This window comes from Herpailurus yagouaroundi, unplaced genomic scaffold, assembly GCF_014898765.1.
Source record: "Herpailurus yagouaroundi ecotype Mexico unplaced genomic scaffold, PumYag 141, whole genome shotgun sequence".
Lineage (NCBI taxonomy): Eukaryota > Metazoa > Chordata > Mammalia > Carnivora > Felidae > Herpailurus > Herpailurus yagouaroundi.
This window is the reverse complement of record NW_024412396.1, coordinates 72,481,069-72,493,766: the sequence shown is the minus strand read 5'-3', so window position 1 is coordinate 72,493,766 and position 12,698 is coordinate 72,481,069. Positions and strand designations below refer to the sequence as shown.

The window sequence follows — 12,698 nt, the reverse complement described above, 5'->3', positions numbered from 1 at the left end:
TTGTCTATGACTTCTGCTATCTATGGCATCATTAGTCATTCCAGGAAAGGTCATGTACCATTTACTTCAAATGAGCCCCAGGGTTTTCACAGTGCATTAATAGTATTTCTTGCATAATCACATATTTTTATAATTGGACAATGCATCACTCCATTCATATTAATTGATAGATCTATTTATAGATGCTCTCATTTATCCAATTATAATAATAGCATGAAAATGCATGAAATATAAGACCAAAAATGAGATCCTTGTATATTCCTGACATGTGTCTAGAGGACCCCTTCAAAATACGGGAATGGACTAAATTTCTTCTGTTGGACCTCAGAGTTCCAGACACGCATTTATCATGAACGACTCATATGCCACCAGTGGTCATCATCGATCCAATATTCTCCCTCTTTGCCTTCAATCATTTCTATTTGTCTAATGATTAAATTATTCATTCACTACTAACAATTTCTAAACACTGTGATTCACGAAACCCCAAAGAGAATTATTATATTCCTAATCGGTACATAGATTATTCCCATATCAGTGTATCTCTTTCATTAATTATCCTCAGTTTTCCACAGGTGGGTTAATTAATATAATTTTCATATAGCCCGTACTTATCACTGAAACACAGTGCCTTCTTTAATTATACTTTGTCCTTTTAAACAGGACAGTGAATTACCTTTGAAAAAAAAACCCACGTAACCAAGAAAAGAACTTCAACTGGAACTCACATGACTCTGCATCCCCCAACTATACAGAGGCAACCACAGAGCTTGTGCCCATGAAGATATGAAATTAGCCCAAATGCACCCATTCTGAGAACAGAACAGAGCAAGTGATGAAAAAAATTGAGATTGAACTGCCATTGATACTTGCTATTAATTTCCTAGACTCAGGATTTAGATATTTAATTTTTATCATTATATATAAAATATATATTTTAGGGGCTCCTGGGTGGCTCAATTGGTTAAGCATCCAACTTCAGCTCAGGTCATGATCTCACAGTTCGTGAGTTCAAGCGCCATGTCGGGCTCTGTGCTGACAGCTCAGAGCCTGGAGCCTGCTTCGGATTCTGTGTCTCCCTCTCTCCCTGCCCTTCCTCCGCTTGTGTGTGTGTGTGTGTGTGTGTGTGTGTGTGCACGCGCACGCAGGTGTGTGCCCACACGCACACACGCATCCACACAAGTGTGCTCTCTCTCTCAAAAATCAACATTTATGGCACAAAAACAGATACATAGACCAATGGAATAGAATAGAAACCCCAGAACTAGACCCACAAACGTATGGCCAACTCATCTTTGACAAAGCAGGAAAGAACATCCAATGGAAAAAAGACAGTCTCTTTAACAAATGGTGCTGGGAGAACTGGACAGCAACATGCAGAAGGTTGAAACTAGAGCAACTTTCTCACACCGTTCACAAAAATAAACTCAAAATGGATAAAGGACCTGAATGTGAGACAGGAAACCATCAAAACCTTAGAGGAGAAAGCAGGAAAAGACCTCTCTGACCTCAGCCGTACCAATCTGTTACTCAACACATCCCCAAAGGCAAGGGAATTAAAAGCAAAAGTGAATTACTGGGACCTTATGAAGATAAAAAGCTTCTGCACAGCAAAGGAAACAACCAACAAAACTAAAAGGCAACCAACGGAATGGGAAAAGATATTTGCAAATGACATATCGGACAAAGGGCTAGTATCCAAAATCTATAAAGAGCTCACCAAACTCCACACCCGAAAAGCAAATAACCCAGTGAAGAAATGGGCAGAAAACATGAATAGACACTTCTCTAAAGAAGACATCCGGATGGCCAACAGGCACATGAAAAGATGTTCAGCGTCGCTCCTTATCAGGGAAATACAAATCAAAACCACACTCAGGTATCACCTCATGCCAGTCCGAGTGGCCAAAATGAACAAATCAGGAGACTATAGATGCTGGAGAGGATGTGGAGAAACGGGAACCCTCTTGCACTGTTGGTGGGAATGCAAATTGGTGCAGCCGCTCTGGAAAGCAGTGTGGAGGTTCCTCAGAAAATTAAAAATAGACCTACCCTATGACCCAGCAATATCACTGCTAGGAATTTATCCAAGGGACACAGGAGTACTGATGCATAGGGGCACTTGTACGCCAATGTTCATAGCAGCACTCTCAACAATAGCCAAATTATGGAAAGAGCCTAAATGTCCATCAACTGATGAATGGATAAAGAAATTGTGGTTTATATACACTATGGAATACTACGTGGCAATGAGAAAAAATGAAATCTGGCCTTTTGTAGCAACGTGGATGGAACTGGAGAGTGTGATGCTAAGTGAAATAAGCCATACAGAGAAAGACAGATACCATATGGTTTCACTCTTATGTGGATCCTGAGAAACTTAACAGGAACCCATGGGGGAGGGGAAGGAAAAAAAAGAGGTTAGAGTGGGAGAGAGCCAAAGCATAAGAGACTGTTGAGAACTGAGAGCAAACTGAGGGTTGATGGGGGGTGGGAGGGAGGAGAGGGTGGGTGATGGGTATTGAGGAGGGCACCTTTTGGGATGAGCACTGGGTGTTGTATGGAAACCAATTTGACAATAAATTTCATATATAAAAAAAAATTAAAACAAAATCAACATTTAAAAATAAATAAGTAAATGAATAAAATATATTTTTTAAATGTAAACAAAATTTTCTATAGTATACATAAATATATACTAAGATGTATATAAATAATAACACACATAACTATATAAATATATAGAATGCATAAATTGTTAAATATTTTCAAATATGGTTAAAAATATTTTCAATATGGTTATATATGTTACATATATAAAGTATAATATAAATATATAAATACATAAAATAAAATATATGAAAAAATAAAATATATTTTTACATATTTTGTGTTTTATGTATTTATATATTTATAAAAACTAAATACATTTTATTTTTATATATAAGATCTATATTTTATTATGTACCATATATCGTATATCATATATTATATATCTGACCTAACATAATGAAAACTTAACCTTGAGACTGACAATGTATTTTATTGTTTTATATATAAGATCTATATTTTATTATGTATCATATATCTATCCCAACATAATGAAAACTTAACCTTAAGACTGACCCAGAACAACACAACTGACTCTTACAAATCAATGCCTATAGGATTCTGAAACAAAGAGGTGATACACCATGATCTACTTATTTTTCATGGGCATCAATGTTTGCGGGTTTATTAATATTTTTTACCTGACCACATATGTCCAGTTAGGCAAGGTTTCACCCTATTTTTCTTTAATTTTTATTTATACTTACTTAATACTTCTATCATTATTCCATTAATAACATATCTACATCTATGAAATCAATCCCGAAGTAGGATCTTTGTAATGATTTGTATTGACCTCGGCCTCCTTCTATAGAAACCATTTGTCTATAAAATCAATAGCATTTCTTGCCTAAACCCGTATTTTTTATAATTGGACAATATTTCACCCCCTTTAGATTTACTTTCATATTTATTATTTCATTGATCCAATTATAAAAATAGAAACAAAAACGCATGAACATGAAAACAAAACCAAGATCCTTGTACATTCCTGACACCTGTCTACAGGATCATTTCCCACAGGGGAATGAAGCAAGTCCTCTTCCTGCTGGACCTTCAGAGTTGCAGACACGCATTCACCATGTAGGACTCATGCGCCACCAGTAGTCATCAGGGATCCAAAACTGTACCTCCCCTCTTCCTTCTTTATTTCTCCATTGTTTATGGACTAATGAATTCACTCACTATAATTTTAAAACTGTGATTCACAAAACCCCAAGAAGGCATTGATATCCCGAATATGTATCTAGAGTCATTTTCACATCAAATGCCTGTTTCATTAATAATCCTAAATTAAATTTATGCATTAGTCAGTGTAATCTTATATCTATCTATCTATCTATCTATATATATAAACATTAGGTTGATATGAAGCGTTATGTTGACCAATCTATAAATGTAACACTAAGGCCAGCTAGTAAAACAGATTAGTCTCTGTGGAAATATGTGTGTGTGTGTGTGTGTGTGTGTGTGTGTGTGTATATATATATATGTATATATGTATATGTATATATATATATTCTACAGAGACTAATATACATATATATATAACCTAATGTTTTATTTATATATATATATATATATATATATATACACATATGTGTGTATGTGTGTGTACATATATATATGTGTGTGTGTATATATATATACATATATATATATATGTATATATATATATATATATATAAAACATTGGCATATTTTATTCTTCTTTTTCAATAACGCTTTTGGATATTTTGAAGAATACAGTAAATAACCTTAAACGAGCCACTCAAACCCAAGACAAGAACTCTATTACTCACGTGGTCTCCACGCTCCTACAACATAGATGCAACCTGAGGGCTCACGACCTTGGAGGAATGTTACGATCAGCTTGAGTGCATCCATTCTGAGGAGTACGGAGCAGAGCAGATGATGAAAAATGAGACATTCTTCCATTTACCCTTGATTTACATCTTTCGTTTAGGCAGGCATTTAGGCAATCATTATTTGGAGTCTATTTCATTTTCCTCTTAAGAAAACGAACTACTTTGAACTTCCCACTGACCCAGAACATAAACATTGTTATAATTTGTTCTCCAAAGAGCTTACATTCATGTACCATTTATTTCTCTTTGGACCTCAGTGTTTCAAAATATATTAATAGTATTTCTTGCCTCCCACATATTTTTTAAATTGAACAAGGCTCCTACAATTCAGCTTTTTGAAATATGTATTTCCACACTGATGTTTTGATCATCCAATTGTAATTGTAATTGCATTTCGATCATCCAATGCAAACAATGAAAATGCATGAAGAGAAGGACCACATCTCTTGTGTTGGACCTCAGAGTTCCTCCAGACAGGTATTCATCGCATAAGGCTCATACGCCACCAGTGGTCATCATCGATCCAATGTCGTCCCTCTTTTTCTTCATCCATTTCTGTTTATTGATTGATCAAAACATGACCTCATTAGTAGTTTCTAAATGCTATGATAACCAATACGATAGGAGAGGCTCTGTATCCCCTAACCCACATCAATGCATCTCTTATTGATTACCCTCAGTTTTCTACACATGGATTAATCAATGTTTCATATATTCCATATTTATCACTGAGATACAGCTGCCGTTTTAAATTGTCTTTCATACATCTTAACAATAAAGTGAATTACCTTTACAAAAACACCGGGAAATGAAAAAAGAATTTTAACTATTACTCACGTTAGAGGCAACCAGGAGATCATGGCCATGGAAGATGCTCTAATCAGCTCGGGGATATCCATTCTGAGGACCACAAAGCAGAGCAAGTGACAGAAAAAATTGAGACCAAACTGCCATTGATCCTTGCGCTCCACATTTCATATATTCAGCATTTGTTTTTTTCAATATGTATATATTCTTATCTTACACAAGGAAACACTCAATTTCACTACCAAAAAGAATAAAATTCACTCTTCCTTATCAGAGGATATGTGGCCTCAAAGAGGTGGGACCTTTGTCTATGTATCTCTTAACGGGCATCACTGTTTTCAGTGGTGACTACAAACATCTCCTGCCTCACCACAAACTTTAATAGGTAGACAAGGCTTCACCCTCTTCTTGGTCCTTACATAGTTGCTTTTCAATAGTCCCGCCATTATTCCGTTACTAACGACAAATCTATGCCCACAAAATAACTATATGAGAATATGATCTTTGTACATTCCAGACATTCCTTCACCGAAGGAATTCCAAAAGGAAAAACAGACTAATTAATTTTCACGTTCGCCCCAGAGTTCCAGGCTCATACATGAGCAGGCATCATCACTGCCTCATGCTTGGTCCTCATCATCGCTGTCAACATGTTTTTATTGATTAATTCATCAAATTATATATCTTTTTTTATATATCTTTTATTATATATCTTGTTAACTAATAACAAGCAAATGAACGCTTAGAGACCACAAAAACTTGAAACAAGATCCTTAAATATCTCTAACTTTTGCCTTTAGAATTATTTCCTACTGACGATATCTTTCACTAATTAACCAAAATGTTTCCTTTATAGACTAATTAATATAATGCTTCACATAAGCCTAAAATTTACTATCTGACTACGGTTGTGAGCATTGACTTTAGATCACACGTCTAATCATGCAATGAAAACCTTTTTTAAAAGACCACAAAACCAAGCAAAGAATTTTGACTATTCCATTGTTCTCTGTGCTCGTAACACATAGATGCAACCACAGAGCTCATGACTATGGTGGAATTGCTAAACCAGCCAAGTGGGACCATTCTAAGGAGTACAAGACAGAGCAGACGATAAAAAGATTGAGAATTTATGATCACTGGTCCCCCTGCGTTCCACATTTCATTCACTCAGTCATTAATAAGCATTAAGTTGGAATAATGTATATTTTATTTTTCTTAGGAAAATAAACCATATCAATCTTGTAGCTGATAGCATGAACACTGACTGCTACTTACTCAAAGAATAACACCACTATGCCGTATATTCCCTAATAGGCATTTGTTTTCAAAATATATTGATAGCCTTTCTTATTTAACCACATATTTTTGTAATTAGATGATATTTCACCCACTTCTTATTTATTTGTTTGTTTATTCATTTATTTATTTATTATGTCATTGGCCCAATTAAAAAATAGAATGTATGAACATAAAAGACCAAAAACAGGATTATAGATGAGATTTACTCACAAATCATTTATCCAAATATAGTAGTAGTACAAAAATGCGTGAACACAACTAAAAACAAGATCCTCATATATTTCTGACATCTGTGTATAAGATCCCATCAAACAATGGGAACAGACTACATTTCTATTGTGTTGGACGTCAGAGTTCCAGATACATATTCATCGCAAATGACTCATAAAATACGCCACCAGTGGCCATCATCGATCCAATATTGTCCCTTTTTTCCTTCATTCAGCTCTACATTGTTCATGGACCAACTCACAAATTCATTAACAATAATTTAAAATCCTATTAGTCAGAAAACTCGAGAGTGACAATACTCCTCATTTGTATATAGAGTCATTCTCTCATCAATATATCTTTCATTAATTACCTTAAATTTCCTGCATGTAATCATTAACATAATGCTTCATATGAATTCAATATTATCACTAGGCTACGGTTCGCTACTTTTGACTCTACATGGCACACTGACCAGCCTTTAAAAAAAAAAAAAAAACACAGCTGAAACTGAGACAAGAACTTGACTCACATTGGTCTCTGTGCTTCTAACACACAGACGCAATCACGAGCTTGCCACCACGAAACAATGCTTAGTCAGCTCAGGTGTGTCCATTCTGAGAAGTACAAAGCACAGTTAATGGTTAAAAAAAAGAAACTTAAGACCTTGTCTCTCCATTGACCCTCGTGTCTCACATCCCATTTACTCATTTAGGTCTTTATAAATACTTCATGTCATGAATAGATTTTTCTCTTAATGAAAGGAACAACCTCAAACTTGACACTGGCTCAGAAAGACTAGACCCTTACTTGTCTATGTAACTCTGAGCTAAGGAGATAACACTGTTTTCCACTTATTTCTTAATGAACATATGTATTTTCAATTTTATTAATACTTCTTGCCTCACCATATATACATAGTTCATAGTTGAATAATCCTTCTCTCTCTCTCTCTCTTTTACCTATTACGTATATTTCTTTAATGGCTCTATCATGAATCTACTAATAATGACAAACCCAAATCTACAAACTCAAAATAAGAACACGATCTTCGTATGTTCCTCACACCTACCTACAAGATCCAACAGAACAGAAGGAGTAGATGATTTCTTACGTTGGCCCTCAGATATCCAGATACATATTTCTCATCACCCATCACTCATCCACTGCCAGTCGCCATCACTGGCCCATCAGAGGCCCACTTTTGCTTCCTTCCTTTCTACACTGGCAGTGATTAAATCATGAATTCTTTGAAAATATTAAAATGGGTATAATTTGCAAAAACTGAAGCATAAGATGCTGGAACACCCTTAACTCCTAATATGGGATTGTTGCCAACATAGGTTCTATTTCCCTCATTAATCAATCTCAATGCTACGTATTAAATTAATGGACACCATGTTTTATATCGTATTTATCAGGTAGCCATGGTGAGCCTTTTTATTATATTTATCACGTTTGAATAATACCACAAACACAAACAAATGACCTAAACCAAAACGAAATTTTTGACCATTACTCTCCTTGTTCCTAACACAAAAGCAACGTCACGTGATAATCTTGACCGCAGTGGACAATGAATCAGCTCAAGCATCTATTCTGAAGACAACCAGAGAAGGTGATGAAAAGTCTTAGACTTTCTCTCCACTGACCCCAACACTCACTCACATAATCATTTAAGTATTTATTAACTTATGGAAATATTTACTTATTTTTACCTTAAAAATAAACTTCAAATCTGGAACTAATTCAGACAATAACTGACTACTGCATTTTATTGTTTGTATCAACCGTAGTCAAAGACATAATACACTTGGTCCTTTTATATGTATTTTAATGTATATTAATACTTTTCCCTATATTAATGTTTATTTATTTTTGAAAGTGACAGTGTGGGGGTGCCTGGGTGGCGCAGTCGGTTAAGCGTCCGACTTCAGCCAGGTCACGATCTCGCGCTCCGTGAGTTCGAGCCCCGCGTCAGGCTCTGGGCTGATGGCTCAGAGCCTGGAGCCTGTTTCCGATTCTGTGTCTCCCTCTCTCTCTGCCCCTCCCCCGTTCATGCTCTGTCTCTCTCTGTCCCAAAAATAAATAAACGTTGAAAAAAAAAAATTAAAAAAAAAAAAAAGTGACAGTGTGAGCAGGGTAGGGACAGAGAGAGAGAGAAAGAGAGGGAGACACAGAATCCAAAGCAGGCTCCAGGCTCTGAGCTGTCAGCACAGAGCCTGATGCAGGGCTCGAACCCATGAACTATGAGATCATGACCTGAGTTGAAGTTGGACACTTAACCGACTGAGCCACCCAGGTGCCCCTCCCTTGCTATATATCTACCAAAGAACAATACTTCAACCTCTTCACCTTTATCCATTTATTCATTTGTTTATTCTACCATTAATAACTTTATTAATTATTCAAAATCATGAACACAAAGACTGACAACAAATCCTTATATATTCCTGACATTTGTATATAGGATCCTTATACGCGTGAGAAACAGACTAGATTACTTTTCTATCAGATCTGAGTTCCAAACACAGAGCAGTCATCAGATATGACTCATATGCCACCAGCTGTCATCGTTGATCTAAGGCTGGCCCTCTTTCTTTCCATTCTCATAAACATTTATTCATTAAGCCATTAAGCAAAAAATGCACATGAATTAAAAATATAAGAATATATTCTTTCAACATTCCTAACATCTATCTCTACAGTATTACAGAGACTAACTCTCATTAACTGACCTCAGTGTTACATTTACGGATTAGGAAACAAAATGCTTCTTATCAATCTGATACTAACTTCATTAATTAATAAATAAATTCCTGGGGCACCTGAGTGTCTCAGTCGGTCAAGCATTCGAATTCCACTTGGGTCATGATCTCACAGTTCATGGGTTCGAGCCCCGCCCGCGTCAGACTCTGTGCTGACAGCTCAGAGCCTAGAGCCTGCTTCAGATTCTGTGTCTCCCTCTCTCTCTGCCCCTACACCCCCCTTGTGCTCTTTCTCTCTCAAAAATAAATAAACGTTAACATTAAGTAAGCAATTAATTGTTATATTTGCCTTCTTTGATTATGTTTAATACTTATAAATAATATACTGAATAGCCTTAAGCAAACCAAGATAAAAGCTTTGAGTCTTACTCACATTGGTCTGTATGCTTCTACAACATAGACACAACCTAAGGGCTCATGACCTTGGAAGAACGTTACAATCAGCCTGAGTGTGTCCATTCTGGGGGGGGTGGGGGTACGGAGCAGAGCAGACGATAAAAAAAAGAGACATTCTTCCACTGCTCTTTGCTCTACATCTCTCACTTAGGCATTTATTTTTTTTTTTTTCCAACGTTTATTTATTTTTGGGACAGAGAGAGACAGAGCATGAACGGGGGAGGGGCAGAGAGAGAGGGAGACACAGAATCGGAAACAGGCTCCAGGCTCTGAGCCATCAGCCCAGAGCCCGACGCGGGGCTCGAACTCACGGAGCGCGAGATCGTGACCTGGCTGAAGTCGGACGCCTAACCGACTGCGCCACCCAGGCGCCCCTCTCACTTAGGCATTTAGGAAATCATTATTGGAGTGTATTTATTTCATTGTCTTTTATAAAAATGAACTGCCTCAAACTTCCCACTGACCCAGAGTATAAAAACTGTCTATGGGCACCTGGGTGGCTCAGTTAGTTCAGCGTCTGACTTCAGCTTGATCATGATCCTGTGGTGTGTGAGTTTGAGGCCCGCATCCGGCTCTGTACTGACAGCTCAGAGACTGGAGCCTGCTTCTGATTCTGTGTCTCCGTCTCCCTCTGCCCCTCCCCTGCTCATGCTCTGTCTCTCTCTCTCTCTCTCAAAAATAAATAAACATTAAAAAATTAAAAAAAAAAAACCCAACTGTCTATAATTTGTGCTGTCTATATCACCCTATCCAAAGAGGTGACAGTCATATACAATTCATTTCTGTTTAAACTTCAGTGCCTTCAAATTATATTAATGGTATTTCCTGTCTCCTCACATATTTTTAAAATTGGACAATGTTTCTACAATTCACTTTATTCTTTATATATTTCCTCATTGATATTTCATTGACCTAATTATAATAAAGAATGGAAATTCATGAAGAGAGAGACCACATCTCTTTTGTGTTGGACCTCAGAGTTCCAGACACGTATGGTTTATCACCCGTGACTCATACACTGGCAGTTATCATCACTGATCCAGAGAAGACTACTTTCTCTTCATTCATTTCTACATTGTCTATTGATTAATTCATTAATTCACTAATTCCATTTAAAACTATATGATTCGCAAAACTCCAAGATGGAACTCTTATGCACGATATGCATACAATCATGCACACATCAATATCTCTCTCATCAAGTGTCTTGTTTTTCATAAACACTTTAATCAATGTATTGCTTCATTTTAATCCTATAGTTGTCACTGAGACACAGTTGGCTTTCTTTGATGATATTTCATACTTTGTGTTAATACAATGATTACCCTTAAACAAAATACCAGAAACAAGATGATAACTCTGAGTATTACTCACATTGGTCTCCTGTCTCCCCAGTACAGAAATGCAACCCAAGGGCTCTTGATCAGGTGAGAATCCTTAAAGCACGTCCAATGGTCTGTCCTGAGGCATATAAAGCAGAGCATATGATAAAACGAGTCAAGACATTCTCTCTCTCTTGCTTTTAATCTCTTATTTAACCAGTTATTGCTCAGTTATTAATTTGCTCTAAATATTTTTTCTCATAAGAAAATGAACAACTTTGATTTTACCACTGAGCCAGAAGCTGAACATTTGTCTATGACTTCTACTGTCTATGACATCCTTAGCCATACATGTAAGAAGAATCATGTACCACTTACTTCTAATTGAACTTTAGAGTCTGTTAATAGTATGTCTTGTATAATCACAGATTTTTATAATTGGACAATGCTTCGTCACTTTCATCTTTATTTATGTTTGTTTATTGATTATTTCATTGGTCCAATTACAAAAATTGAAAGGAAATGAATGAAGACCAAGGCCAAAAACAAGATCCTTATATATTCCTGACATCTGTCCACACAGGATCTCTGCAAACAATGGGAATAAACTAGGTTTTCTCTTCTGTTGGACCTCAGAGTTCCAGACACGTATTCATCGTGAACGACTCATACGCCACCAGTGGTCATCATCGATCCAATATTGTTCCTCTTTTCCTTCATTCAGTTCTAATTTTTTTTATCGAGTAAAGCATTAATTCACTAATAATTTTAAATTCTATAATTCACAAAAACTGAGAAAGAATGTATACCTTCCTGAGCTCTACTTTGATAATTCTCACATCAATATCTCTTTAACTGGTTATCCTCAGTCTTCTACGCATGGATTAATCATTATAACAGCTTGCATAGCCCACATTTATCACTGAGATACAGTGCCTCCTTTCATTATATCTTAGAGTTTTCAATAATACAATGAATCACCTTAAAAGAAAAACAACACATATGCCGAGAAAATAATTTCAACTGTTACTCACATTAATCCCCATCCTCCCATTATATAGAGGCAACCATAGAGCTCCATAATCGTGGAAGACGTTAAATCAGCTCAAGTGTGTCCATTCTGAAAAGTACTGAGCAGAACAAGAGATAAAAAGGAAGGAGATACTATGTTCATTGGTCCTCGTATTCCATCTTGAATTTAGTCAATTACTAAGCAGTGAATTTTATTGTCTTATAAGCCAATGAACAATATTGATCTAGCTACTAATAAAGAATGTGAACATGGACTGTGACTTATCAATAACTGTAGCGTCCTCCAATAACAACTCTTACACCATATATTCCCTTATAGACATCAGCATTTTAAATATACATGAATACTATTCCTTACCTAACCACATATTTTTATAATTGGA

At 36.2% G+C, this 12,698-nt stretch overlaps 1 long non-coding RNA gene and 8 other non-coding genes across 19 annotated transcripts in view; all 9 read right to left on the bottom strand.

Moving 5' to 3' along the window:
• LOC121032291 (uncharacterized) overlaps nt 1–12,698 on the bottom strand; it is a 49,409-nt gene that overhangs the window by 32,524 nt on the left and 4,187 nt on the right. For all 11 annotated transcript variants that reach the window (XR_005791187.1, XR_005791188.1, XR_005791189.1 and 8 more), the window contains 5 exons: nt 12,318–12,403; nt 11,336–11,417; nt 7,330–7,414; nt 5,316–5,378; nt 4,413–4,498 (listed from right to left, as the gene is read on the bottom strand). This is a non-coding gene — a long non-coding RNA (uncharacterized LOC121032291). The remainder of the gene's footprint in view (nt 1–4,412; nt 4,499–5,315; nt 5,379–7,329; nt 7,415–11,335; nt 11,418–12,317; nt 12,404–12,698) is intronic.
• On the bottom strand, nt 318–389 carry LOC121032471 (small nucleolar RNA SNORD113/SNORD114 family). The gene has a single exon (XR_005791298.1). It is a non-coding gene; the product is annotated as a small nucleolar RNA SNORD113/SNORD114 family (small nucleolar RNA).
• Nucleotides 3,659–3,731, bottom strand: LOC121032485 (small nucleolar RNA SNORD113/SNORD114 family). The gene has a single exon (XR_005791311.1). It is a non-coding gene; the product is annotated as a small nucleolar RNA SNORD113/SNORD114 family (small nucleolar RNA).
• On the bottom strand, nt 4,930–5,004 carry LOC121032483 (small nucleolar RNA SNORD113/SNORD114 family). Its single transcript, XR_005791309.1, has one exon. It is a non-coding gene; the product is annotated as a small nucleolar RNA SNORD113/SNORD114 family (small nucleolar RNA).
• On the bottom strand, nt 6,929–7,005 carry LOC121032486 (small nucleolar RNA SNORD113/SNORD114 family). The gene has a single exon (XR_005791312.1). It is a non-coding gene; the product is annotated as a small nucleolar RNA SNORD113/SNORD114 family (small nucleolar RNA).
• Nucleotides 7,913–7,987, bottom strand: LOC121032505 (small nucleolar RNA SNORD113/SNORD114 family). The gene has a single exon (XR_005791328.1). It is a non-coding gene; the product is annotated as a small nucleolar RNA SNORD113/SNORD114 family (small nucleolar RNA).
• Nucleotides 9,309–9,381, bottom strand: LOC121032487 (small nucleolar RNA SNORD113/SNORD114 family). The gene has a single exon (XR_005791313.1). It is a non-coding gene; the product is annotated as a small nucleolar RNA SNORD113/SNORD114 family (small nucleolar RNA).
• On the bottom strand, nt 10,929–11,003 carry LOC121032484 (small nucleolar RNA SNORD113/SNORD114 family). The gene has a single exon (XR_005791310.1). It is a non-coding gene; the product is annotated as a small nucleolar RNA SNORD113/SNORD114 family (small nucleolar RNA).
• On the bottom strand, nt 11,909–11,980 carry LOC121032458 (small nucleolar RNA SNORD113/SNORD114 family). The gene has a single exon (XR_005791286.1). It is a non-coding gene; the product is annotated as a small nucleolar RNA SNORD113/SNORD114 family (small nucleolar RNA).